The following is a 26607-nucleotide window of genomic DNA, read 5'->3' on the forward strand; positions in this document are numbered from 1 at the left end:
GCATGTTGGATTTACCTTCAGCACCTAAAAAAAAAGTATTGACTGGAGCTTCAATGGGAGCTGAGTTTCCTTCACGAGCTGAAAATATACTGAAAATAAAATATATGTTATGATAAAGTGTTTGTTATGTTGGTGAGCAAAAACAAATAAAAGCTTTGTATATTGAATTGAGGTGTGTGTGTGTGTGTGTGCGTGTGTGTGTGTGTGTGTGTGTGTGTGTGTGTGCTACTGTTTAGACCGGGTTCAGGGCCCCTGCTGGCATAGTGGAGTGCAGTTTGGAGTCATCAGCTCCTCCATGTGATAACGATGAAGCATTCTACTCTTGTAAAGAGGTGAAGTCTTGGAACCCACAGGGTCAGTTCCATCCTGTCCTCTAGGGTTGCTATGAGTTATAATCCACCAGCTGGCCGTGGGTTTCAGGATTGGGTTAAAACCTTAGCCTACTTCTTCCACCTGGGTAAGATCCAATTGAGAGTGAGAGTCTGTAATTCAGAGGAGTTTATCAGGTTCCGCATCAGGCTGAGATACTTGGTCTTTAGTAACCTAGTGGGTTGTGTCGTGTGGGTCATGACTTGGGTTGTCTAACTCAAAAGCCAGCAGTTCAAAACCATCAACTACTCCTATAGAGATTTATAGTTTCAGAAATCCACCGGGGCATATTCTGTCCTGGAGGGTTGCTATGAGTCAGAATTCACTCCATAGCAGTGAGATTGGAAAAATCCGCTCACGTAAAGTTTTACAGCCTCAGACCCCTAAGAATATGAATTGACTTGATGGCAGTGGATTAGTTAATAATAATGTATCCATATTGGTTAAACAATTGTAGCAAATGAACCACAGTAATAAAAGATGATATTAGGAGAAACAATGTCCAGGGGAAAGGAGAATATAAGAATTCTGCTTTTCTGCATGATTGCTCTCAAGACAAACTACCTAAAAGATAAGGCCCAGACTTGGATGAACTGCTGAATGTAAAACTGATGGGCTGCTCTGTAAACTTTCACCTAATTCATCATAAAAGGTTAAAAAAAACATGGTATTTTGTTTTTCAAACATACAAGCAAAACAAATCATTTTACAATATAAACTATATAACAACACCCCACCTTCTATAATTTGCATTGCTTTCAGGAGTGGTGTCATAGTAAAACACTTGGCGCTTAACCCAAAGTTTGCTAGCTTAATCAACCATGGAGACTCAAACCCAACTCACTGCTGCTGAATTGGTTGGACTCCCAGGGGCCCAAGAGGACAGGGTAGAGGTGCTTTGGGGGTTTATGAGACTCTGAATATTGCCCGGAGCAGACAGCCTGACCTTTCTTTCCTGGAGCACCAGGTGGGCTTGAGCTATTGACTTTGTACGCAACTTACTATGGCCATCACGAGGGATCTTTGAGGATCAACAGAACCTTCTACACGACTGGAGCGCACCCGCATTTTGTGCGCAGTTCAGATGGAATGGGCAAATAGGGAAGCTCCGATTGAACGGTGATTCATAATTCCTTTGTGGGAAGACTATCGTGTATTTCTGTTTCTCGGAATTGTTTGGTGAATCTATAATCTTTTGCATCTGTACATGGTAAACTAATATGCCGTTGTGGATTTATCTTTCTACTTTTTGAAATTCTGCCTGTCTCTTCAAAGGTACCTTTGCTAGCTTCAGTTATATCTGGTGACTTATCTCAGTGACTGTTTGCCCTGATCGCCTCTGAAGAAACATGATAGCTCAGTCTGAGGACAAAAGCTTCCCAGAAACAAATAGAAATGAACCTGGGAAGGCATGATGTTAGAGGCGCCTCCCGGAGTAAAGGGCTAGACAATCTCAGGAGTGTAATATGTAGAAGGGTATGAGTCAATAGAAATTAACTCTGTGTTTAAAATAGTAAATATTTTATGTCTAAGACAAATTGGATTTTAAAAGTCATCAAGACTATGGAATTGAAGCAAATAAGAAGACAGACCATTAGTTCTGATGTTGGTATAAAAATAATATAAAGATTTCAGGGAAAACAAAATCAATAGGAAAATTGGATAATTGCTATCAGAATTAGTTATTACAGAATTGCAGTGCATTATTAATTGAGATGATCACACCAAGAGGAACTAGAACCTAAAACAAATGTTTAAGCATGAATTTAATTGACTACTAACAAAGAAGTTTAGAATTATGACTTTATTTTTCTAGAGTGGAGATGAATTTCTGCAAAAATTCAACCAATTAAATTTTTTCTTCTTTTTTTCATTTTATGGATTTTAATCATAGCAAATGTGTTTTAATGGTTGTCCTAAAATCAACATTACCACATATACAAAGGACAAGACACACTAGTTTGGCATACAAAAATACCATATATTAAATTTGGTCCCATTGGAAAACGCAGGACTCACTAAGACACCACCCAGCACAGAAAGAGCAAGCAAGAATGCTTTTAAGACATTCAAATTAATAAACAGCAGCTTGATATCCCCTTCATGAAGTCAATATTTGGCAATATTTGGACAATGTTTTCTACACAGCTCAGCAGCTCATTCATCTGCAGGGCCACTTGGCCCTTTAAAAAAAAAAAGAAGCTCCTAAAATGAACTACATAACTGTAAATGAAACATGTCAAAGTCTCAGGTTAACTGCCTCTGAGCAGCATAAGCCATGCAACTTCCCATCCGGAGTTCCTTCCAGCCCCACTATTGGGCCTTCTGGCCCTTGTGATGTAACAAATGCAACAGCCCGATGGCCAGATGAATGCTGTTCAACCGTTTTTTTAGATAAGGTAAACTAGTCCATAAAAGATTTTCTCAATCCATTCAGGATTTTCAGCACTCCATCGTCTCGAGAATGCAATTTCTTTCTTTTATATGTAAACTTAATCCTTTTATTAGGGGCTATACAACTCTTATCACAGTCCAGACACACATCAATTGTGTAAAGCACATTTGTCCATTCATTGCCCTCATCATTCTCAAACATTTGCTCTCCACCTAAGCCCCTGGCATCAGCTCCTCATTTTGTCCCCTCCCTCCCTGCTCCCCTCTTCCTCATGAACCCTTGATAAATTATACATTATTATTTTGTCATATCTTGCACTGTCCGACATCTCATCCACTTTTCTGTTTGTCCCCAAGGGAGGAGGTTATATGTAGATCCTTGTAATCAGTTCCCCCTTTCCAACCCACCCTCCCTCAATCTCTTCCACCCCCCCCCCCCCAGTATTGACACTCATACCACTGGTCCTGACGGGATCATCCTCCCTGGATTCCCTGTGCTTCCAATTCCTATCTGTACATGGAATTTATTTCTATGGAGCCTCCACCAGAGGGGCAGGGCAGAGAGATCACCTACTCTTCAGCCATCCTTTGCCCATGCTGACGTCTGTTGCTAGCAGCTAATCCCCAGTTGTTGGTGTCCACACTCACAGAAAAGCTCTTTTGGTTTTTGCTGATGGTGCAAATGGTTAGTCACTCAACTACTACCTGTAAGGTTGACTGTTCAAACCCATAGAGGGCACCTCAGAAGGAACGTCTGGCAATTTGCTTCTGAAATTTCCCAAGAGCGTACAGTTTGCCATACATGGGGTTGTCATGAGTTGCAATTAAATCCACGACGACTGGTTTGTTTTGGTTGGTCTACCTCATCAACAGCCTCAAGTTGAAAATATAGAACTATTTTCACATTCTTGTGAGCGTTGTGACTCAGGAAAATGCTTCTTTTCCCCGGGAAATGGGGCCTACTCCATGACTGTAGGTACACTCACTGTACATATGTGCAGTCATCCTAGGAAGACTTTGTGAGGCCTGTTTGTTCTTTCATTTGTTCTTGGATGAATGTCCTTTCTCTCTGCTTTGCTCCTGTGCCCTCAGCGCCTGTGGATCTTTTGATTGTTGACTAGTCTACCATGTACTTTATCTTTTTTCTTCCCTCCCTTTCTGCTCTGGAAATTTCTAAGTCACTGACTATCATACAGATCACATGATCCAATAAGTTTGCTTTTGATTAAGGCCTCTATTCTGATCCTTTGGATTCTTTGTTCATCTTGGTGTCTCAATCACTGAAGAACTAATGTCACTCCTTCAGTCTTCCTTATGTTTGAGCCCCTTGTTATAGCTACTGTGCCCATTCATCTCATTGAGCACCTCTCTCTTTCTGCTGCCCCTGTTTCACCAAGCACGATGTCCTTTTCCAGAGACTCGTCTCTCCTGACAATATATCCAACATACATGAGGTGAAGTCTTGCCATCCTTGCTGCTAAGGAGCGTTCTGGGTGTATTTCCTTCAAGACCTATTTGTTTGTTCTTTTATGGCAGTCCTTGGGACATTCAATAATCTTTTCCAGCATCATAATTCAAACACCTCAATACTTCGTCTGTCCTCCTTATTCAATGTCTAACGTTCACATGCATATGAGACAATTGAAGGTACCATGGTTTCAGTCAGGTTCACCTTAGTCCTCCAAGTAACCGCCTGCTTTTCAACACTTTGGAGAGGTCTTGTGCAGCTTATTTACCCAAAGTGATTTTCCATTCAGTGCTACACATTTTGTTTTATGATCTTGACTGAAGTCGTCTCCACAATGCAACCCATTGCTCCTACTTTCTCCTCAGGTTTACACTTCCCTTCAGCCGTATTTCCTATTCCTTTTTGCCTTCTGAGCTTAATTTTGGGGCAAATACTGCCCTTTTGATTTCATGTGATTGAGTGTTGTAATGAATTTGTTCCTGTCTGATGCTATTGTTCATCTTCCAGGTCTATTTATTGTTTGTCTGAAAGTGTAGGCAGGAGGGTGAGCACCCAGGCTTGATGGTGAACACGGGCCATAGTCTAGGGAGTTCCATCAGGCTCTCTCAGACCAATAACCCTGGTCTTCTGATGAGTCCTCCCCCCCAACCCTCCCTCCCACACACACACACTCCTGTGGTGGGATTCAGCCAGTTCACCCTGGTTTGGCAGAACGAATACCTACTTTTTTGTTGCGTTCGGTGAACCATCTGTTAACATGACACCTGTCATCCAGGCTCTCTCAAAGGTGGGCGGCTGGGTTGCTGTGAAATGTGAAAACCTCAAATTTGCATTCCTTACATGTTTGAACATTTGTCTGCACCTCAGCATATTCTCAGTGTCCATAGTGTGTTCATTTCCTCCATAGATATCAAACTGTAAACCTGACTGCTTATAATATTTATTTCATTTAATAAAACTCTTTATAATTTTGATGAATTACAACAGTTCTATTCACTTGGTTTTGTTACTTTGGTAAAGAAACATACAGTGTAAAGAGAAAAAGTGCCAAGCAAGCAGAGGATAAAGCAACTGTCATTCCTCTCAGCTGTGTGCTACCCACCAACTCCCACGAGACGTTAGGAGTGAATGGTGCAATTCCTGAAAGTGTTCAGAGAGCTGAAAATATTATCAGAACAATCCATTCAGTTGTATGTTTGGTAGAAGCAGAGAAGGGGTTTTCAAAGATGAACACACTATGTTCAGAGAAGAGAAGACACCTGTTTCTAATATAGCAAACACATGGACTGTTGACTAATTGGCTTACCTCAAAGGAATTGTATCCGACTACTACATGAAAAGATGGTTAAGGATAAACCACACAGCCGTTAATGCTTGGATAAAAAAGAAGAACATCGCCAGTGAAGACACCAATCGAGAAGCAATATGGGAACATCTTAAATACCATTTCAATTTTATTTAGTTATTTTTGGTCAGGTGTTATTTAATATTTTTCATTATTTTAAAACTCTTCTTAGAATCTCACCTAGTTTTATAATGCTTTTATTGTTCTTATTTAAGTATTAACTGTATGAAATAATGGACTACTTTTCAGGACACTGAATTTTGGTTATTAGGGCAGCGAACCAGTTGTTGAGTTATTTGAATCCTATAAGGAAAGCTGCATGTTAGGACTGCATGCTTCCGCTGTCCTTACTCCCTCAACGTGCTGAGGAAATGATGCAAGAAGCGCGTATCATAGAATTGGAGGAAAACTCACGAACAACTTTTGACACCCAGATGACACCATTTTTCTTGCAAAAAGTGAAGTGTACTTGAAGCACTTATTCATAAAGATCAAAGACCTATAATATGGACTAAATTGAAACATCTGGACCAATAAGCAATGTCATATTAAAGGGTTAAAAGCAAAAATGTTCCTTTTAGGTGAATCCACCATTAGCGTCCATGGAAGTAATGGCAAAATCATATGATGGATTATGTTGGACAAATCTGCTGCAAAGGAGGTCTTTAAAGCATTATTTTAAAATGCCATTCTGAAGCATCTGACTCAAATTAAGGTATTTTCAATCACAAATTTCTCATATGTGCTTTAATTATGGTGCTGTCAAAGAATGTTGAAGGACCCATGGGCTGCCAGAAGAATAAACAGATCTGTTCTAAAGGAAGTACAGTCAAGTTGTTTCTTAGAAGCTAAGGTGGTGAGCTTTTGTTACACCTATTTTGGATATGTTACCAGGGGACCACTCCCGGAAAAGTACATCGTGTTTGGATAGAGATGAATTGACACAGTGGTTCCAGCCATGGTATTCAGCTGCTGTGAGCTGTAACTGAGTTGATGGTACCTCACAACAGCAAGCAGTGAAAGAGAGGAGGGGCCTCAATAAGATGGATCGACACAGTGGCTACATACAACAATGGGGTCAAGCATAGGACCACTTTTGAGGATGGTGCCGGACCGGACAGTGTTTCATTCTGGTGTGCACAGAGTCATGGTGGGTCACCGACTCAATGGCACCTAGCAACAACAACAAGCAAATGATCTGCCCAAAGCAATGTTTGATTACTTAGGTTTATACGATGTTTTTATATATAAATAATGTATGTTCTACAATTTTGTTCTTTAGGTATTCTACTTTTTATCCCATATGAAGAATAGAATCAGTTTATCAATTAAAAAAATTATTACTGCTTTTATTGGTAGTCCATTATGTGTAAGTATTAATTTGGACAGAAGTGATAACTTCAAAACTTCTCCCTTTTGCCTTACTTTAAAGTTGTTTTGTTTTTTTCCTGCTTTCTTGTTAATTGAAGTTTTTCTCTTTTGTCTAGTCATTGTAGTCGCATATTAAAAATTTGTTTGTAAAAAAATGTGTTTGTTTCCTTCCTGATTGTATTCTGAATTATTTTCTTTCTATGAAATCCAGAATGTATAAATCTATACAGACAGTAATTGGACTAATAATTACCTAGACGTATGGCAAGGGAGGGTAGGGGGAAATAGGAGTTAACAACCATGAATATGAGAGAAAATGTTTTGAAGTCGATTGGGGTGTTGATTGCACAACTCTTCTTAATATGATTGGATGATAAAAATGTATATTTGAAGTATATGCCAATAAAACTACTTTAATAATGTTTTCAATTAACAAAATGCAATATCATTTTTTTGAAAAATCATCTCAGTAATCATTTTATGTGTAGAAGCATGCATAGCTTTGGTTATATTTATTTCTCTATGAAGTGAACCAGTAGTTTTATTTGAGGCTAGAGTTTCCTTCAAATTCAGAAGAACAAGAAATTTTGAACCTGAAGGTAGGATTGAGAAACAACACAACATTCCTAAGATCCTCAGGTACAAACAAAATGCAACAAACTGCACTGTCATCAAGCTGACTCCATCTCATACTGGTCCCATGTAGGGGGTTTCTGACCTTGTGAATCTTTACAAAAATAAACAACCTCCTTTTTCCTGCATAGTGTCTGGTGGCTTTGAACAGCTGATCTTGTGGTTGGCAGCCCAATGCGTAACCCACAGTGAGTATCACAGAGCTCTGTAGACCATAAAATAGAATTTTATTAATTGAAAACTGAATTATCAGAAAATTAGAATCTCCAAGATTCAAACAATATGGCAGAAAAACTCCTGTAGCAAATTTAATAGCAATGACACTGGTAGCAACTACACAAGCCTGTTTAAAATTCTGTGCCAGAGTTCAGTAACCTTTTTGTGAAAACAAATGGGTTAGGCTGGGTTGTCTTCATAAAAAATCAATGATATAATACTTACCTGACAGGGGAGATACCATGATCACGAAGGTGGTTTTCCCAGGGCGAGGCTTATCCGTTGTACTCGGGATGTGCTGACCCCTGCGATTTCCCCAAATGTGGGAAACTCGACTGCATAATTTGTGGTAGTGGGGGACTGCGTTCGCGCTCTCCCCTGAAAAAAAAATCAATGATACTCATTTATGTACAAGATGGAACTTTATATCCAGAAGTAATTTCATATCAAGAAGGCACCGCAGCCTGGTCCAAATCACGTCCAATGTGAGCTAGGGTCCTCTTCAGATGGATGTATCTGAAGGCTGATGACCCAGGAAAGGTGAAATGGAAAGCAGGGAGATCACTGGCACTGGGTGCAGAGTTGTGTGCACCCAAGGTCAGGGGAAACTTGGAAGGATGTAGACAGCTCTCAGGGTTGGGTGGCCCACATGGGGCCACCGCTGGAGGAAAACATGGAGTTCCAGTGAGGATTAAAGTAAAGGACAAGAGATGAGCACTTCCCAGTGTTCTGTCTTATATAAAAGGTCACTCCCAAGCAGGTATCATCAGGCATTTGATTGACAGGTTGGGTTCTGCCCTTATCTCCCCACAGTTTGTCCATCAAGTTGACATAAAATCCAACCGCCAAAATGAATCAATAGTACCGTAAATTGTGTTCGACTGGGTTCTCTAAAAAATCAAAACCAATGACAGTGATATAGGTATATAAAGAGAGATGTATAGCCCAAGAAAAATGGCTCACTTCGTTGCAGGAGCAACTAATTTCAATTCAAGTCAAATCAAGTATGGTGGTCAGCTGTTAGACTGGAGGCGTCTCCTGATTCATGTAGCATGGACCTGGATGGTAAAGAAGGAAGACCACAGACTGGTGGACACAAAGTCCTATGAATCCAAAGCTGGTAATCTGATGATGGCTCCTTGGATCAGCAAGTAATATTGCAGGAAGTCATTGAACTAGATGCAGGAACCCAGCCACAGCAGAAATGTCAAACTTTCCCACACCATCTGCTTAAAAAAGAATAGGCTGCCTTCAGGAGTCTGTCTGCCAATTACATCAAGGCTATGACCTGATCAAGGGGGCTGCACTCCATTATCACTGCTGGCTGCTCACAGGGTTGATTACATAATGTCAGATCCCATTATGGAATTGATTCCATTGTCTTAGATCACATCATGGGGTATTACTGCCCAACTACTGAGGATGCTGGTGCAGCCAAGTTGACACAAAACCCACCTATCACATAAATGTTTTAGGCTTTGTGTCATGTGGTTTTGGTACTGGTACTCAATTCAGTCTTTGTACATGCATACTCACATAAAATACGCGTGTTTGCTTATATTTGTGCTTGCACTAATAAACAATAAAGATTTTCTTATATCTGCAGCAAAATGTACATTTTCTGTTTTGTGTAACTACTCTCTGAGTTTGTTCTTTCCCTCTCACTGCCTATAAACTTTAATGTATTTATTGTATTTAATTTGACTTATTTGTATATACAGACACCATTAGTCAGTATTAATAATTTGAATTATGGTAATGCTGCCTACACACACAATTTTTAAAGTGCTATGCTTTAGTATAATTATATGTAAAAGACACAAGTTTTGAACTCAAAAGCTATTGGTCTGAAGCTTATGAATGTAAGGGAGACAACTTTATTAATCATTTAAAATATTATAAATGGTTTAATTACAGATCACAAAAAATGATGAATAGGGATAAAACAGGATTAGTGGGGATGGGAAAGTGCATTGCCTATACATAGCATGTGGATTCTGCTCTTTGAAATCCAAGTTAGGATGAATACATAGGATATTAGTTCCCAAGAATTTCTAAAAATAAAAAATATCTAAAACTTTCTGCTGCCATTGAAGTCTGAGGGGATTTGTATTACAGCCTATTTATAGTCTAGGTTTATTTGGTTAGGTAAGGAATCAGAGGTGTAATTAGTAAATTTAATTTTGGAACTAATTATTTAAATTTAGTACCTCCCGTGACATATTGATAAGCATTTTGAAGAACACGAGCTTGTTAATAGCTACCATGGAAGAAATAATCTACAGTCAAATCAGGGTGGGATATTTTGGATTCTAATTCCCTCTGCTACACATTTACCAGGTCCATGCATATATTAAAGGCTTTGAGAAGTGTGGAAGCCAGTCAATATGTGTCTGCTTCACCTGGACGTCTTTCGAACAGTGTAGGTGGTGAAACAGTTTGCTTTCTTTACATAATACTTATTTTGAAGTGCTAGTGTTTCAGGCGATAAAAAGCTGGAGGAAAGGCTATTTTCACTCCTCATCTATTATCCCATTGTTTTCCAGCATCACCTCTTTTTGTTTCTGACACTTCAAATCAAAATAGTTATCTTCCTTTCTGTCGTCTCTTTTAAAAACATCATTTTATAAGGGGCTCCTACAACTCTTATCACAATCCATACACACATCAATTGTGTAATGTACATTGATTGCCCTCATCATTCTCAAAACATTTGCTCTCCACTTAAGCCCCTGGCAACAGCTCCGCCCTGTCTTTTCTTTTAGATGTCTAGAGCTGATGTTGTACCTGAATAACTTTGAGAGAATTCATTCTTCTCTGCAAGATATCAGGCGAATTGTTTTTTCTTAGTTCATCAGTAATCCTTAAAAGGTGTGTTGACAGAAAATCTATACTTACAGTAAATGTACAGATTATTAGTTGCCCAGTTAAGCCCTGAGAAGCCCCGGTGGCATAGCGGTTTGTGCGTTGGGCTGCTAACTGCAAGGTCAGCATTTCAAAAGCAACAAGGTGCTCCAAAGGAGAAAGGCCAGGCTTTCTACTTCTCTAAAGATACAGAATCTGGGAAACCCACGAGGCAGTTTCACTCTGTCCTGTTGGGTTGCTATGAGTTGGAATCCCCTCAATGGAAGGACATTCTGAGCTTTGGGAGTTAAGTACTGCACAGTTCTCTTTTGTTGTTGTTTTCGAAGTTTGCACAAATGACTTATGGCAATATGCCCATTAGTTTAAAACAAACAATTTAAAATTTTAGAAGAAAGAAAACTCCACAGTCCTTTATGGCAAACTCAGTTAATAGTCACACTCTTTGTGGGTCTTTTAAAATTGTATTAAAACACTTACTGTGGCCTCTGAAGTATGAATACAAATTTTATGTCAAGTGTATGAATACATCTCTTACTATAGGATTTCAAATAAAATAATTACATTTTTATATGGGTGACCAGAAAACGTGGAAGTATAAATAGAGGTACACAATAAATGATATACTACTATATTATTATGGCAAATGCTGTTTATTGAAAAATGCATCATTCTTCCTTAGTGCCATGTAGCTCAATGCACTACACATCTACAGCAAATGTGGTGCATTGACAAGGATACGTCCATCAGTGCCTGTATATGCATGTGTGATGTACTGATTATGTCTCTTGATTTTCACTGACTAAGCCTATGCTTTTTGCATATCTCAGCAACTGTCTTCAGAAAGATTCAATTATACACACACATGAGGGGACTTCTTCAAAAGTTTGTGAATATTTTTCAAAATAGTTTTATTTCGTTTTCCCAAGAACTTTTAAAGCCTCTTCAGATGTGTCTCTCTATATGTAAATTTATGTGTGTAGTTAAAGTAATCTAATTTATGTTTCCAGATTTTATAGCCACTCTGTCCTGTTATTGTAAAACTTCTTAAACCCTTATTTCTTTAATTCATCTAGAATTGAATATTGTATATCACATGAAGGGAAAACCCAAACTCATGGCAATCAAGTTGATTCCAATTCATTGTGACTTTGTAGACCAGAAAAGAGCTGCTTCATAGGGTTTCTGAGACTGTAAATCTGTAAAAGAGCAGCCAGCCCTAGCTTTCTCCTGGATTGGTTGGCAGGTTTGAACCCCCAACCTTTGGATTAGCCACCCAGCTTGTCACCCACTGCTTCATCATGTGAAGACAGGCTCTACCTGTTGCCTTCCCGTGGAGAGTGCATTGTTCCCACACTCTTTGGGGTGCCCTTCATATGCTATGCTCATCTTAAGACAGGAGATTTTAAAATATTTATAAAAAGGTGAAAGCTGAGGATAAGAAGGTGGATGAAATCTTGGGGAAGAAAGAGGAGATTCAGGCAAGGAGGAAACATGGTTTACTGTGGTATAAGTGCCCCTCTAGGGGGAGGAAGGAAGAAAAGGAATTGTCTAAGGACCAGATAGGAGTCAAGGCAAGAACCATTTCATTCATGGACGGTTAGAGAAGTTTCAGTGTAAGGAGAAGGTTGCAGTAACAGGTGGGGCGGTAAGAATCTCTTGTGAAAGTAAACATTTGGTCTATCAATTATGTAGTTAATTGAAATGAATTCTGTGGTGTAACTAGCTTTGGGATTATTTGTTTCCTACTAATTTATTGCATTCTTTCTATCCTTGGACATAAGTAAGTTAGCAATAGGCATCATCTGTCTCTGGATGGTAAAGAGTGAAGGTTTTTTTTTTTTAGCATAATGCATTTTTAATGTTATTTTATTCAATGTTCATTTGCATTGTACATTTGAAGATTATTTGGGGGAAAGGCCAGGGAACACGCAACAAAGTAAAGCACATGAAAGTTCTCCCAAGCCAAATAATTTATAGAAGTACCAGGTATGATTTACATATGCATTTGTATGCTTATCATGAATAATATGTGATGCTTCGTGAGTTAGGCCCTTTCTAATGCTTTGCGTAGAGCCTCTCAAACCCCATGTTTTCCAGTACCCACTGTATGCAAGACGTTCTACGTTTGGCAGTTCTACATTTTATAAAGTAGGCATTTCCTTAATAATACCCGGTCATAGTTCACTTTCTCCCGTCTCCATCTTAATAAAAGAGGTGGGGAAGGGTAGTGATTTCCTTTTGGACTCACTGGACATACTGTTTGATCAGCCTGTAGCCATGCCGCGGTGATGATAGCCACTGTATGAATACATGGCAACACAGTCTCAGACCGGCCTTTACAGGCTGCCCTGGACAGCAGCCAGTCTGCCAACAGCAAAGCTGTGTACACGCAGCTCTGCGCGGTTGCACACTGGCTGAGGAAGGGCGGCAGCAGGACCCTAGAGCAGATGTTCCACAGCAAGACAGGGAAGACACCTGTACTGAAGCATTCACTGAAAACCCACCCGAGGTGTATGAGAGACACCAAGGGAGCTGCTGTGGCTGATGGATGAGAGGCACAGTGTGTGGTTAGACATGGCACGCAGCAGTGCACACAGAGCTGGCTCAGTGTGATCCGAGGTACTGAGCAGCACTTGAGGCTGGAAAAATCAGCCAACAGGACAGGCCCTGCATTGCTGCCTGGAGTCAGAAAACGAGGATTGGCCAGGTAAGCCGTCTGTTTGAAGCGGTTTATGGAGCTTGCTTTTTTATTACTTAAATCGTACTCACTGTGGTTACAATTATGGAAAGTAATCTCAGCAGTAAAACGATAGTTGTCCGAAAGCCTCACAGTGACCGCATGTGTCCAGAGGAAACGATTCCATAGGATTTTTCCGGGATATGATCTTTTGCAAGCAGAGTGCTAGGCCTGTTTAGCCAGGCACACCTCGATGGATGTGAGCCAATCCTTCAGCTAGCAGCTAGCCACTTCACAATGTATACTACCAGACCTGGGAATTGTAACGACCTCCTAGCACCCAACAGCAACGGCAGGGGGAAGACGATGCTCACTCATGAGGTGCCCTAATAATACCGAAGAATGGCGATGCCCTAGAAGCTGCATGCTATAAATGTCTAGTCGTTCTCTTGGTTTGTTCTGATTTGTTTTCTTTATAGCCTTATCTTTGCCAGATAGTTTATTATTGTACATACTCTAGTATAAGCCGGCCCATATGTCAGCTGAGGCACTGGATTTGACCACAAAAACGTCATTAAAAAGGTGCTGATCACCAACATGGGTGATCGTGAAGGGCAGAGGGGACCAGGTCTCAAACAATAAAGGCGGGGGGTGGGGGGTGGGAATCACATCACCGTGAATGAGGGAAAGTACATGATGGGAATCCAATGCCCATCTTAGACAGCTGGACATGCCTTGCAGAGGGGTTGTGGGGAGGAGATGAGTCACTCAGGGTTCAGTGTAGCAACAATGATACTCACAACCTGCCTCTAGTTCTTGAACGCTTCCACCCCTCCCAATTATCATGACCCCAATTCTACCTTGCGGACCTGGTTAGACCAGAGGATGCACAGCGATGCAGTAGGGATCTGGAAACACAGAGAATCTAGGATGGATGAACCCCTCAGGACCAGCGGTGGGAGTGGCGACACCAGGAGGGAAGGGGGTGTAGAAAGGGAGAACTGATCTTGGAGATCTATGTGTAACCTCCTCTCTGGGAGATGGGCAATGGGAAGGTGGGTGAGGGGAGACGCCGGGCAGTGTAAGATAAGATAAAATAATTATTTATAAACTATTAAGGGGGAAGGGGTAGTGGGGAACGGGGAGGGAGGGGGAGGGAAAAAAGGAAAACGAACTGATTCCAGGAACCCAAGTGGAAGGCGAATTTTGAGAATGATGAGGGCAACGAATGTATAAGGGTGCTTTACTCAATTGATGTATATGTATGTATGGATTGTGATAAGAGTTGTATGAGCCCAATAAAAATATTTATTAAATTAAAAAATTAAAAATGTGCTGAAAACTCGGCTTATACACGAGTATATATGGTATATAATTATTTGATATATAGTCATTTGATTGCCTTCTCTATCTTTCTTTTCTTCTCTTTCAACCCCAACTTATAGGATCCTCTGTGTAGTAGACTACAATTGTACTCCCTACAATTTCTAATAGTTCATTTTTCAGAAGTAGACTGCTTCCAGGCTTTCTCCTGAGGTTCCTCTAGTAGGACTCCCACCATCATCTTCTTGGTTGGCCTACAAGTGCATTAACCCTCTGTCCTTTCTCCCAAACCCAAATGACACGCATTGCTGTTGATGCTGACTTAGAGAGCCCCAAGGCTCAGAGTAAGATTGCTCCATAAGGTTTCAAAATCTGTAAGTGCTTAGGATTGTTGAGCTTGAACTGCCCACCTTTTGGGTATCAGCCAATCATTTATTCACCATGACACGGGGGGTTTCTTTCCTATCCCCAACCAAACAGAGTTAGTAGAGGAGAGGGATACGGCATACTTTTTCTGCACTGTCCCTGGCACCATGAACTGTGCCTGCATATGCTGAGCCTTCAATAAAAATTTGTTTTAAAATGTGTGATAGTTTAACTTTGTGTAGTTCTAAGGATCTCTCAGATTAGTAGAGAGGGCCTAGGGCTTAATTTAGAATAATAAATGTGATCACTTAAGGAACAATGATTTTCTTTAAAATAACCAACAGCTGGGTTTTACAGTGTTCCAGATATATAATATTGCCTGTAAGTTCTGTATGGCCATTGCAATGAGTTTTCAAGCTCAGCAGAAAAGTAGAGTGTTATGGGAGGAATGGTTCGTGTCAGAGTCAGTGAAGAAAAATGGAAGCAAGCCTTAGGTTTATGTGGAATTGGATTATTCTTCTTTATTGTGTAGCCAGAGGAGGTCAAATATGGCCTCTGCATAGTTTTTTGGAGAAGAAGTGTCAACAAAACACATGTATTGGAAGTACTAACTCATCTGTGCCAAGACATTTTGAAGACAGTTACCTGGACAACCAAATGGAAGGAATCCATATTTGTGCTCATCTCAAAGAAAAGTGGTCAAAGAGAATGTGGAAATCACTGAAAAGTAACATCAGTATCATTCCCAAACAAAATTTAGTAAAGAGAGCTAAAGAAATATTGAATCCACTTTATAGCATCTAAACCAGAGAATACCAGATATATGTTTACTTGTGTTTTTATTGATTATGCCAAGACATTTGACTGTGTCAATCATAACAAACTATGGATAGCCTTGAGAAGAATGGAAATTCCAGAACACTTCACTGTGCTCATGTGGAACTTGTGAACAGAACAAGGGATACTGCATGGTTTGAAATCAGGAAAGGTGTGTGTCAGTCAAGGTTGCTTCCTTTCACCATACTCAATCTGTATGCTGAGCAAATCATCAAAGAAGTTGTCTTATATGAAGAAGAATGCATCATCAGGATGGGAGGAAGGCTTACTAACAACTTGCCAAATGCAGATGACACAGACTTGCTTGTTGAAAGTGAGGAGGACCTGAAGCACTTGCTGATGAAGATCAAGGACTACAGCGTATAGTGTGGATGACAACTCAATGTAAAGAAGACCAAAATCCTCACAACTGGACCAATAGGTAACATCATGAAAACTGGAGAAAAGATTGAAGTTGTGAAGTTGGATTTTAGTCTTGCTTGAATGCACAATCAATGCTCCTGGAAACAGCAGTCATGAGATCAAAAGATTATTCCATTGGGTAAATCTGCTGCACAGACCTCTTATAGTTTTGAAAAGCAAGGATGCTACTTGGAGTAGTAAGGTGTGCCTGACAAAAAAAACCATGGTATTTGTAAGTTGTGCATTGAATTAGGAAAGCCAAAGAAAATGGTTGAGTTTCAATTGTGGTTCTGGCGAATCTTGATGGTGGACTGCCATGCACTGCCAAAAGGTCAAACTGATGTGTCTTGGAAGAAGTACTACCGAAGTGCTCCTTTAGAGGGTGGATGGCAAGACTTTTTCTTTCATACTTTGGACATGTTGTCAGGAGAAGGGCATTCTGCTTGGTAGAGGGGCAGCAAGAAAGACGAAGGCCTGCACAGAGATGGACGGACACAGTGCCTGCAACAATGGGCTGGAGCATGGGCACAATTGTGAGGATGGCAAAGGACCAGGAATGTGTCATTTTGCTGAATATATCGGATCAACCTGAGTCCGAACTGACCCGATGGCACCAACTCTTCTATGGTACCTCTTCTATGGTCTTCGGAAGATGTTGTTGCTGCAGCACACACCAACAAACGTAACATTCCAATCACTGTCGCTACACTGATGATAGGGACCAAATTAGTTATCCACTTCCATTCATAGATTTGCTGAGTCAGATGGAAATAGACAAGTGGGAAAACATGAGTTCTCATATGCAGAGAAATAAATAATAAAGCTCCTAGCTGTTTCCAATTTTGCCTGAATGGGAGCATAATTTTAGGCACAATAATAAAAAAGTAGAGAAGACAAACCAATTCTCCATCACAACAAAAAATTACTATAAAACCCAAACACATGAGATTGCTAGACTTTATTTCAGAGGTTCTGCTTAGCTACACCCATGGAAGGAACATTGAAATCAATAATTAAAATAAAACAAAACTGTCCCTAAGATGATTCTAATGTACAAATATTAGCAAAATGTACATATAGCTGGGCCTCTGATATCAGATAGGAGGTTGGATCAGAGTAGTCTTTCGCGTGCATTACTATTGATTTAAATATATATATATATATTTGTTTACTTTTCCTACTGTGAATTCTGATTCAGTTATATCAGGATTATTTGGATTCTGAGTCAGAGTCCAAAGCTTTCATTTAAAATAAATAAATAAATAAATGAGATCCCTGGTGACTCCTCTTTTTAGGCACAGTTGAAACACGAATTTAGAAGGCTTTTTTGGTCTGGTTCCATTCCCTATCATTATTCAAGTAATTCACTACTTTATACATTTAGGACTCAGCCTTTAGATGCCTTTTGGTAATGGGGATCATTTAACTAAAATTATAGACAGCAGCTTATAAACTGGCCAGTTTATAGCCAGCTTAAATACACATGAGCAAATAAAGTGACCTCATTTCATGCATATTTCACCGTGGAATGACACATCCTATGGATCACTGGGTCCAGTGACGTTTTCCATTTGTTTGGGTGCATGCGGTACGGTCCTGTAGTCTGTGCTGTTCAAAGGTTAAACTCAACAGTTAGAAAAATGATGACAGAGGCAAACTTTAAATAACAAAAAAGCCTGGTGCACGAAACCCAATCTTCCAACTCAATAAAACTACCCGTGGCAAGTCCTTATTATGTTTTTAACTACATCATGATTATACAACTGTACTACCCTATGAGTTAAAAAACAACAACAGGCAGGGCTTGGAGCAATATTTCCTGAGGATATTCCACTTTGAATTTTCTTTATGTTTGTTCCTTTTCAAACCATACATATTGAGTTAAATAGCGAATTTTAATTAAGAAAACAATGTTCAGAGCCCTGTATGCTCTCAGCTGCTATGCTCCACGGTCTAGTAAGCACTTTAACGAGTTGTAACACTGCAAGATGTTTCTAGTTTCTCTGCATCTTTAACTCCATCAGCAGATATTTCTGCCAGATTTTCAAAATGGATTCTGCTTTCCATTTTGATAATTTCTTCAAAAGTTTAGTGAAACATTTTTCCTATTCTATTTCTTGAAAGTGCCTGGTTGAAGGCAAACATTATTGTTAATGCCAAAGAGGATTTAAACTTAAAAATATTTTTTCACAGCCATCATACATAGGTGCTCACACTGCAGAAGCCTTTGGGTAATTATTTGATCCTTTTAAAAATATCCACATACTGCAGACAATAATTACAGAAAAACAAAATTATAGAATCTGAAAGACATTAGAATTAAGTTAACAATGAGAATGTTATTAAAACATTCTTGGTTTTCATATGTTGTGGAGAAAGACTCAAAAGGATGAAGTGACCTGCCCAAGGGCATTGAGCTCATCAAAGCCAGCACTAGCACCTGGGGATTTGGGTACCAGATTCTCAAGTCTTCCCAAGCCTCACAGTGACTTCACGTGCCTCACCACAGCAAGACGTGATGAGTCTGCTTGTTTTCAAAAATGATTCACAAGTGGTCATTTTGATGTTTTTGAAAACAAGGTGATTCTTCCTGCTATTACTACATACAAATATGTCTTTCTGTACAGAGATAGTAATATATTCAACGTAATCCCAGTTGCCTTCAAGCTGATTCTGAGTAGAATTGTGGGCCCTAGGATTTTCAATAGCTATTTTTTTCATACTTTCCTATGATTTCAGTGCTTTATCTCTTCTGATTTTCTCCCCTCCACCTACAACGATAGTTGCTCTTTTCCATTATAGGTCTTAACTGTTCCAGTTCCCTGAAATGATTCTTTCTTTTACACGTTACTTAGGTAATTCCTCAACATCCATTAAAGCTCATTAGGCATCCCTTCTGCAGACAAACTTCTCTGAATGCCCAGTTCAGATCAGGAATGATTGCTCCTTGTTCTCATAGCATCTTCTCACCTTCCAGTGCAGCGTTTCTTATAAGTGCGGTGGTTATACCTGCGTGCTCATTTAATTAGTGTCTGTATCTTCCGGCTGCTAGACCAATGCTGAGCACCTGCTGCTGCTACCGCTACCCACACAGTACCTGAAACAGAATGTTGACTGAATGACAGCACGAGTGAGAGATCCCCTCCCTAAAAGTTGGCCTACACATGAAGCTGTTCCTCGGTTCTCTTTATTCCTTTTAGCAATACGTACTTGAGTTTTTCCCTTTGCAATTTCTTCTCTACCAACTTCCATATGCTGCAAACAGACATTATTTGAATAATTTAACTGGCGCTCCACTGGTGATTTCCTGAGAGAGATGTCCCATGAGAGATCTATGTGGAGGAATATCAGTGTTATCTCCCTGGTATCATGGAGCTAAAAGGCTCAAGGGAAATCATGCTTAATAGCAAGAGTGTGACACTCCATAACACTCCAAATACCGAAGTTGTAATCCATACTGAGGACTGCAGTCCTTGAACTTCATTGGCAAATGCTTCAGTTCCTCCTCACTTTCAGCAAGTAAGGTTGTGTCCTCTGTATATGGCAGGTTGTTAATAAACCTTCCTTGATTCCTGATGCTCCACTCTTCGTCATATAATCAAACTTCTTTGATGTTTTTGCTCAGCATACAGATAGAATAAACATGGTGAATGGCTACAACCTTCCACAGATTCCTTATTTTAAACCATGGAATATTCCCTTGTTCTGTTCATGAATCTGCCTCTTAGTCCACATACAAGTTCCACATGAGCACCATAAAGTGTCCTGGAATATGCATTCTTCTCAAGGCTATCCATCATTCGTTATGATCCACATAGTCAAATACCGTGGTCTAGTTAATAAGACACAAGCAAACATCTTTCTGGTGTTCTCTGCTTTGAGCCAAGATCCACTGACATCAGCAAAGAGATCCCTTGCTCCACATCCTCTTCTGTATCTGACCTGAGCCTCTGGCAGCAGGTCCCTGCTACAACCTTTGTTGGACAATCTTCCATTTTACTTACATATGATATCTATGGTTTTCTTTTAGAATTTGAGTATTCTGTTGGGTCTCCTTTCTTGGAAATCAGTACAAATATGGATCTCTTACAACCAGTGGGTAAAATAGCTGTCTTCCAAATCTGGCAGAGACGAGTAAGTGCTTTCAGTGTTTCATCACCTTGTGGCAATTTTTCAATTGGTATTCCATTCATTCTTTTAATTTATATATATATGTGTATATATATATATATATATAATCATTTTAAATCCAGGACAGATGATCCCTTCAGGATCAGTGCTGAGAGTGGCGATATGGGGAGGGTAGAGGGAAGGTGGGGTAGAAAGGGGGAACTGATTGCAAAGATCTGCATGTAACCTCCTCCCTGGAGGATGGACCACAGAAAAGTGGGTGAAGGGAGACGTCAGACATGACAAAATAATAATAATTTTAAATTATCAAGGGTTCATGACGGAGAGGGGATCAGGGAGGGAGGGGAAAAATGAAGAGCTGATACCAAGGGCTCAAGTGGAAAGCAAATGTTTTGAGAATGATGAGGGCAATGAATGCACAAATGTTCTTGACACAAGGGATGTATGTATGGATTGTGATAAGAGTTGTATGAGCCCCCAATACAGCTCTAATCACAATACATAATCACAATACATACATAGTGTCAGTATTTACATCTGAAAGGACATTTTACATCGGTGGAGGCTGCAGTCTCTCTTGTTCGTTACTCTTACTCACACCCCTCTCCTTTTCTTCTTTTTAAAAATACTTTTATTGGGGGCTCTTACATCTCTTATCATAATTCATATATTCATCTAGTGTGTCAAGCACACTTGCTTCCACCATCATTTTCAAAGCACTCTCTTCCTTCATGCGCCTCTGATATCAACTCCCCATTTCTTCCCCCTCTCTCTCCCGCCCACCCTCTATTCCTCACCCTTGATAAGTTATAGATTATTATTTTCATAATTCCATTCATTCTTGGAACCTTGTTTTGGGATAATTCTTTAAAAATCATTTTATTGGGGGCTCATACAGCTCTTATCACAATCCATATATACATCCATTGTGTCAAGCACATTTGTACAATTATTGCCATCATCATTCTCAAAACATTTGCTTTCTACTTGATTGGCTAATTCTTTCAGTGAAACTTGACCTTCTTCTTTCAGCACTATTGGCTCTTGCTCATATGCTACTTCCTGAAATGGGAGATATCAACCCATTCTTTTTGGTACAGTGACTGGATGTATTCTTCCCATATTCTTCTGATATTTCCTGCATCATTTAATATTTTGCGTATAGACTCTTTCAAAATTGCAACTTGAGGCTTGAATTTTTTTCTTCATTTCTTTCAGCTTAAGACATGCTCAGTGTTTTCTTCCCTTTTGGTTACTAACTCTAGAAATGTCAAAGTGATTTAAATTAGCTTGATGTCATACTAGATTAGGGTACATAGTAATCCCTTTTAAGTGATATCTTTATAAAAGAGGAGGAGAGTGAAATTTCTTAATATGGCTCTTCCACGTAAGTCTCTGTCACTCCTACCAAATGATTGGTTGGGATATTCAAACCCGGCATGTGTAACTGAGTAGTTGTGATTGGTCAGTTTTCATTTCCACCGCCCTGACTATAAAAATGAACTGTCTTTGAAGCAGAACAGAGGGAGAAAGCCCAGGACCTTGAAGCAGCATGTTCAAGATCTCTGTCTTAAGTGGTAGACTCCATATGCACTAGAGACCGGCACAGAGACTCAGACGAGCAGCCCATGGGGGACTTTCTTCTCTTTCCTGAGACTGTTGCACTCTGGGACAGCGTGACAGGCAGGATGGCTTCCTGGTCCATGTAAGCAAAGACCAACGGGCCATGTGGCTGAGAAACTGAGCATTGGAGAAAGACTTGGCTACCACATGGCTGAGCGGGTAAGAACCAGAGAGAGACTTGGCTACTGGCTGAAGAGACCAATAACTGTATCCTTACTGCTTGCTGATCCTGACATGTGGCAACCAATTGACTTGCCTAATAAACTCCGTTCATTGCGAGTACTACCTATGAGTTCTATGGCCTTTGCAAGGTTGTTGAACCCTGCATAGGTGTAGAGAGGAGTAGGAGGCCCACTTCAGGTCAGAATAGGTAAAGAAAGAGGGAGCGCGGAGGCATGTCTGACTCTGGCCTGGTGCCAATAGGGAAGCCCAAAGAGGTCTGATCTGTCCACCTCCGTTTCCATTTATTGCGGCGGCATCGAGAGAAAGACGAGAGGACAGCAATGTGACTAAAACAGTTATCCTGCATTGGCAAGCCGAGGAACTCCTGCAGTTACCAGAAGGCTTGGGAAGCGGAACAGGATCTTCTTTTAAGTCATAAAGATAACATGGCCCGGCACACACACTTAATTCAGATACTATTCTGCAGAACTATGAAATCTATATTTTGTGGTGTTTTATAATAGCCACCTTAGCAACGAATGCAGTATTGTTTTTATTCTTGTTAGGTCTATTGGGTTGGTTCTGGCTCACAGCGACACTGTGCACAGTGGAATGTAACACTGCTCTCTTCTGTGGCCTCCTCACAATTGTCCTTGTGTTTGGGTCATTATGACAACGGCTGTGTAATGGGTCCAGCCGAGCGTGGAGCAGCACCTAGCCCTTACAAGAGTCTCCTTCTTGGGTTTTTTCCACCCGGACATCTTCCCGGGCACACCACAGTGTCAGGGTTTACAACACCCTGGCAGCATTCCAATTTGCCAGTCAGGAACACATGCAGAGCCCCGCCCCACCTCCAACCTAATTATTAACCAAAACCAACTCCAAGGGAATAGCAGTGCACGGATTCTTTGTTTCACTCTCTTGCTCACTTCCTTCTCTTGGTGCTAATTTTGCTCTAGAGGTTTATCTTGCTCTTGCTTTGTCTCTCCTGCGGCTGTTCCAATACCTGTTTCTCCAGTCTCCCTTTGCTCTGCTTCTTTGCCCTCCTAGTCTGGAAGAAATCTGTGGGTTGTATTTCCCAAGAAAGCCTGTTTATTGGTACTCATTTTCCATTCTAGTCTAATTTTATTTCACTGTGTCAATTCATCTTGTTATGGGCCTTCCTCTTTTCAAACGACCCTCTCTGCTACCAACAGTGAGATCTTTATTCCTGGCCTGGTACTTCTTGATGCTTAAAGTATATGAGATGAAGTCTCTCTGTTCAGCTTTGGTGTGCATATGAGGAGATTGAAAATATCATGGCTTGGGTCAGATGCACTTTAGTCTTCAAAAGGATGTCTCTTTTTTTAATGCTTTAAAGAGGTTTTGTGCAGCTAACATTAATTGAAGACCTATGCTACATTGGGTGCTGTTATGTTTTGGTTATAGACGCTGTTCTAATGGATTTATATTTTTATAAGCAACATTTTGTTTAGTCATTGTAACATTTTTCCCAGGTCGGATTTTTACTACTCTCATTTTGCAGATGGCGCCTCTTTCCTAGAGTCACATCGTGAATAAGAAAGTCAGAATATGAACCCCCTTCACACTGGCCCTAGTATGACAGCATGTACAATGTCCAGGGATAGGTGACATACTTTTCCCCTTGGCCACTCTTTATCCAAACAGCTCACTCACCAGCAGAACCCAGACTCCCTTCCTCTCCACACCAATGACCTTTCACTATGCTAATGACAACAGCCCCCAGCCCAGCATAACAAGGGCCAGGAGAGCTTATCTCTGAGCCATCCCCATCTACAGGATGTGTGGCCATTTAAATGCAGTCAATTCATGTGGCTCCTCTAGCTGTAATTTCTCATGTGAGGCATTATTTCTAATTCTGGAATCTATGCCTGTGGCTATGATCCCATTTTGATGGGAGTTCTCTGCTACAGGATTAAGATGGAGTGGGGTTATAGTGTTTATGCATTGCACTGCAAACTTCAGTGTCAGCAGTTCGAAACCACCAGTTACTCAGCGGGAGAAATGCAAGATTTTCTATAACCATATAGAATTATATTCTTAGAATGTACCTTCGAATGTTCTACTCTGTCCTCTGGAGAGTCAGAATCAACTCAGTGGCAGTGAGTTTGAATTTTGGAGGCTTGACTTGATCAGAGGGTATGAACCAGGGCACACCCTTTGTTTCCTTGGGGGTGGCATTAAGACGGCTTTACTAGAGGATGTGAATTAAGACACCATCTTTTGTTTCTTTTGGGGTATGATCCTGCTAAGGGACAAAAACCACAACCCCATCAAAGCCATTCCTGTGGTTCCTGACTGAGATTTCATAGAAGAAAGAAGGTCTTTTGGACATTTTTGGCTCCTAGCTCTGGACCCTGCATTTGACTCTCCTCTGTCTGGCCTTCAGCTCTGGGGCTCACAGCCAGGTGAGGTGTTTCCTTAGTGCTTTGTGTGTCTCTGGGAGGCACTGCAATGCACTACAGAACCCAAGGATAGGAGGGAGTACATTCCAGGGAGGAAAGGGGCAGGAATAGAGCAGAATAACATTTTGGAAGAGTGGGGCACGTGGGACATCTTTAATCTCCATCTCTTTGGGACTAATGTGGTATTAGTTTTTCTAAAGGGAATTATTACCACAGGCACACAGCCTGCCCATACCGAATCTTTTGAACTCATCCACCCTGTGTCCTGGCCTTTGTTTCCTCAGCCATTTTCACTACCTAATGACACTATGGGGTCCCTGTGAGCTGAAACTGACTGGATGATTGTGAGGGTGAGAATTGCACTATCCAGTATGTTGCTTTGAATACTACTCAAGGAGACCCACAGACCTTCTTGGCCTCTTTGTGCCTTTGAAATGTTAGTGTCATAGAGCTGCCTTTTCCTCCTTTTATCATTGGCTGCATGAGCTAGGAGAGATCTTGATGACTCTAGTGTCTTCAACTAGCCATCCAAAGCAGAAAACCAACTCAGAGTGACCCTTTAGAACAGGGTCAAACTGCCCCTGTGGGTATTTGAGACTGGGAGTTGAAAGCTTCATCTTTCTCCATTGGAGAAGCTGGTGATTGAACTGCTGACCTTTGGGTTAGGAGCTAAACATAACCCACTACAGCACCAGGGATCCTTCAGGTACTTTGAATTCATAACCTACATTTCAAATCCATTTTCTTTTTCTATCTAACATGACATTTTCTTTGCAGTTTATTGAGATTTTACTAAAACAAGATGTATGCAACATGGTATTTCTCAAAGATGTTTTAACTTACTTGCTATAACTTTCTATTTTAGTGGGAAATAAATACTATCCTTAGGTTTTTAGTGATTTATTGAAACCATTTTTATTTTTAGTTAAATTTAAATATTAATAAACATTTTGTAGTTTACTTAAATCATAATTATGTTTAATATTTAATGTGCACATTTCCCTTATATTACTAATAAAAATCACAATTATGAAGTAAGAATTGAAAACCATTTAGGGGACTATGGAAGCATTAATTAATAATATTTTATATACATATTCTTAATAGAATCATTCTTTTACATTACACTCTCTCAAAATTATAACATAAAATAATAATTTAGAGATATTCAATTTAAAGCACTTTTATATGTAGAGAAAAAATTAATCATTTAAATACCATAGGTAAAAACTTTGCGTATGAGGAAATCACATTTTTCCTCAATAGCTATCCATAAGATTAGTTATTTTTGGAAAATAGGGAAATGTATGTTTTTATTCCCTAATATAATCCCAGAGAATGTAGTTTTTTTAAATGCAAGTATAAAAATGAGTTCATGCTCTTCAGATTTATATATTAGCAATTAAACACATATGAAGCTAGATCTCAATAGGAAAAAAATGCCTCTGGATTTATTCAGAAAATGCAGGGCCATCTTTTATTTCCATACACAATACTGAATTTGCAAGTATCTATATTTGGACTTCACTTTTCCCTAATATCTCTAAATAAAATTTTTAAAATTTGACTTACAGATGATCTGGGCATAGGAAAAAAGGAAAAGCCACAGGCCACAAACTCAGTCATCATAACCATCCATTGAAATTATGACATGACCTGAAACATCAAGCCATAATTGATCGTACTTATATAAATTACAGTGAGTAAATGAGACAGACTGTAAAGATTGTGAAAATGTGCAAAATAGCACCATTTTAGCTCCTAAAAAAAAACTGTGGCAAATCTGTGTTAGCTGTAGGTGTCCCTATGATCACAGTGATGGCCTTGTAAATAGACAGTGATGTGGACAGCACCATCTGTACTGGTCTAAGTACTGGCATAGAGGTCTACCCGAAAGGCTGGAAGCAGCCTGAGGCCAGTCCACAAAGGCAATGCACAGCTATAGGCTCAAGCAGTGCTCACCTGTTTTAGATTGAGCTAAATATGTCAGAAACCTCTG

General features: G+C 40.1%; 1 long non-coding RNA gene and 1 other non-coding gene across 2 annotated transcripts in view; both read left to right on the forward strand.

The window, feature by feature from the left end:
* LOC142443434 (uncharacterized) overlaps positions 1–26607 on the forward strand; it is a 344074-nt gene that overhangs the window by 235923 nt on the left and 81544 nt on the right. The window lies entirely within an intron of this gene.
* On the forward strand, positions 8014–8177 carry LOC142444085 (U1 spliceosomal RNA). Its single transcript, XR_012783757.1, has one exon. It is a non-coding gene; the product is annotated as a U1 spliceosomal RNA (small nuclear RNA).

The sequence above is a fragment of the Tenrec ecaudatus genome, chromosome 3, assembly GCF_050624435.1.
Source record: "Tenrec ecaudatus isolate mTenEca1 chromosome 3, mTenEca1.hap1, whole genome shotgun sequence".
In the NCBI taxonomy this organism is placed as follows: domain Eukaryota; kingdom Metazoa; phylum Chordata; class Mammalia; order Afrosoricida; family Tenrecidae; genus Tenrec; species Tenrec ecaudatus.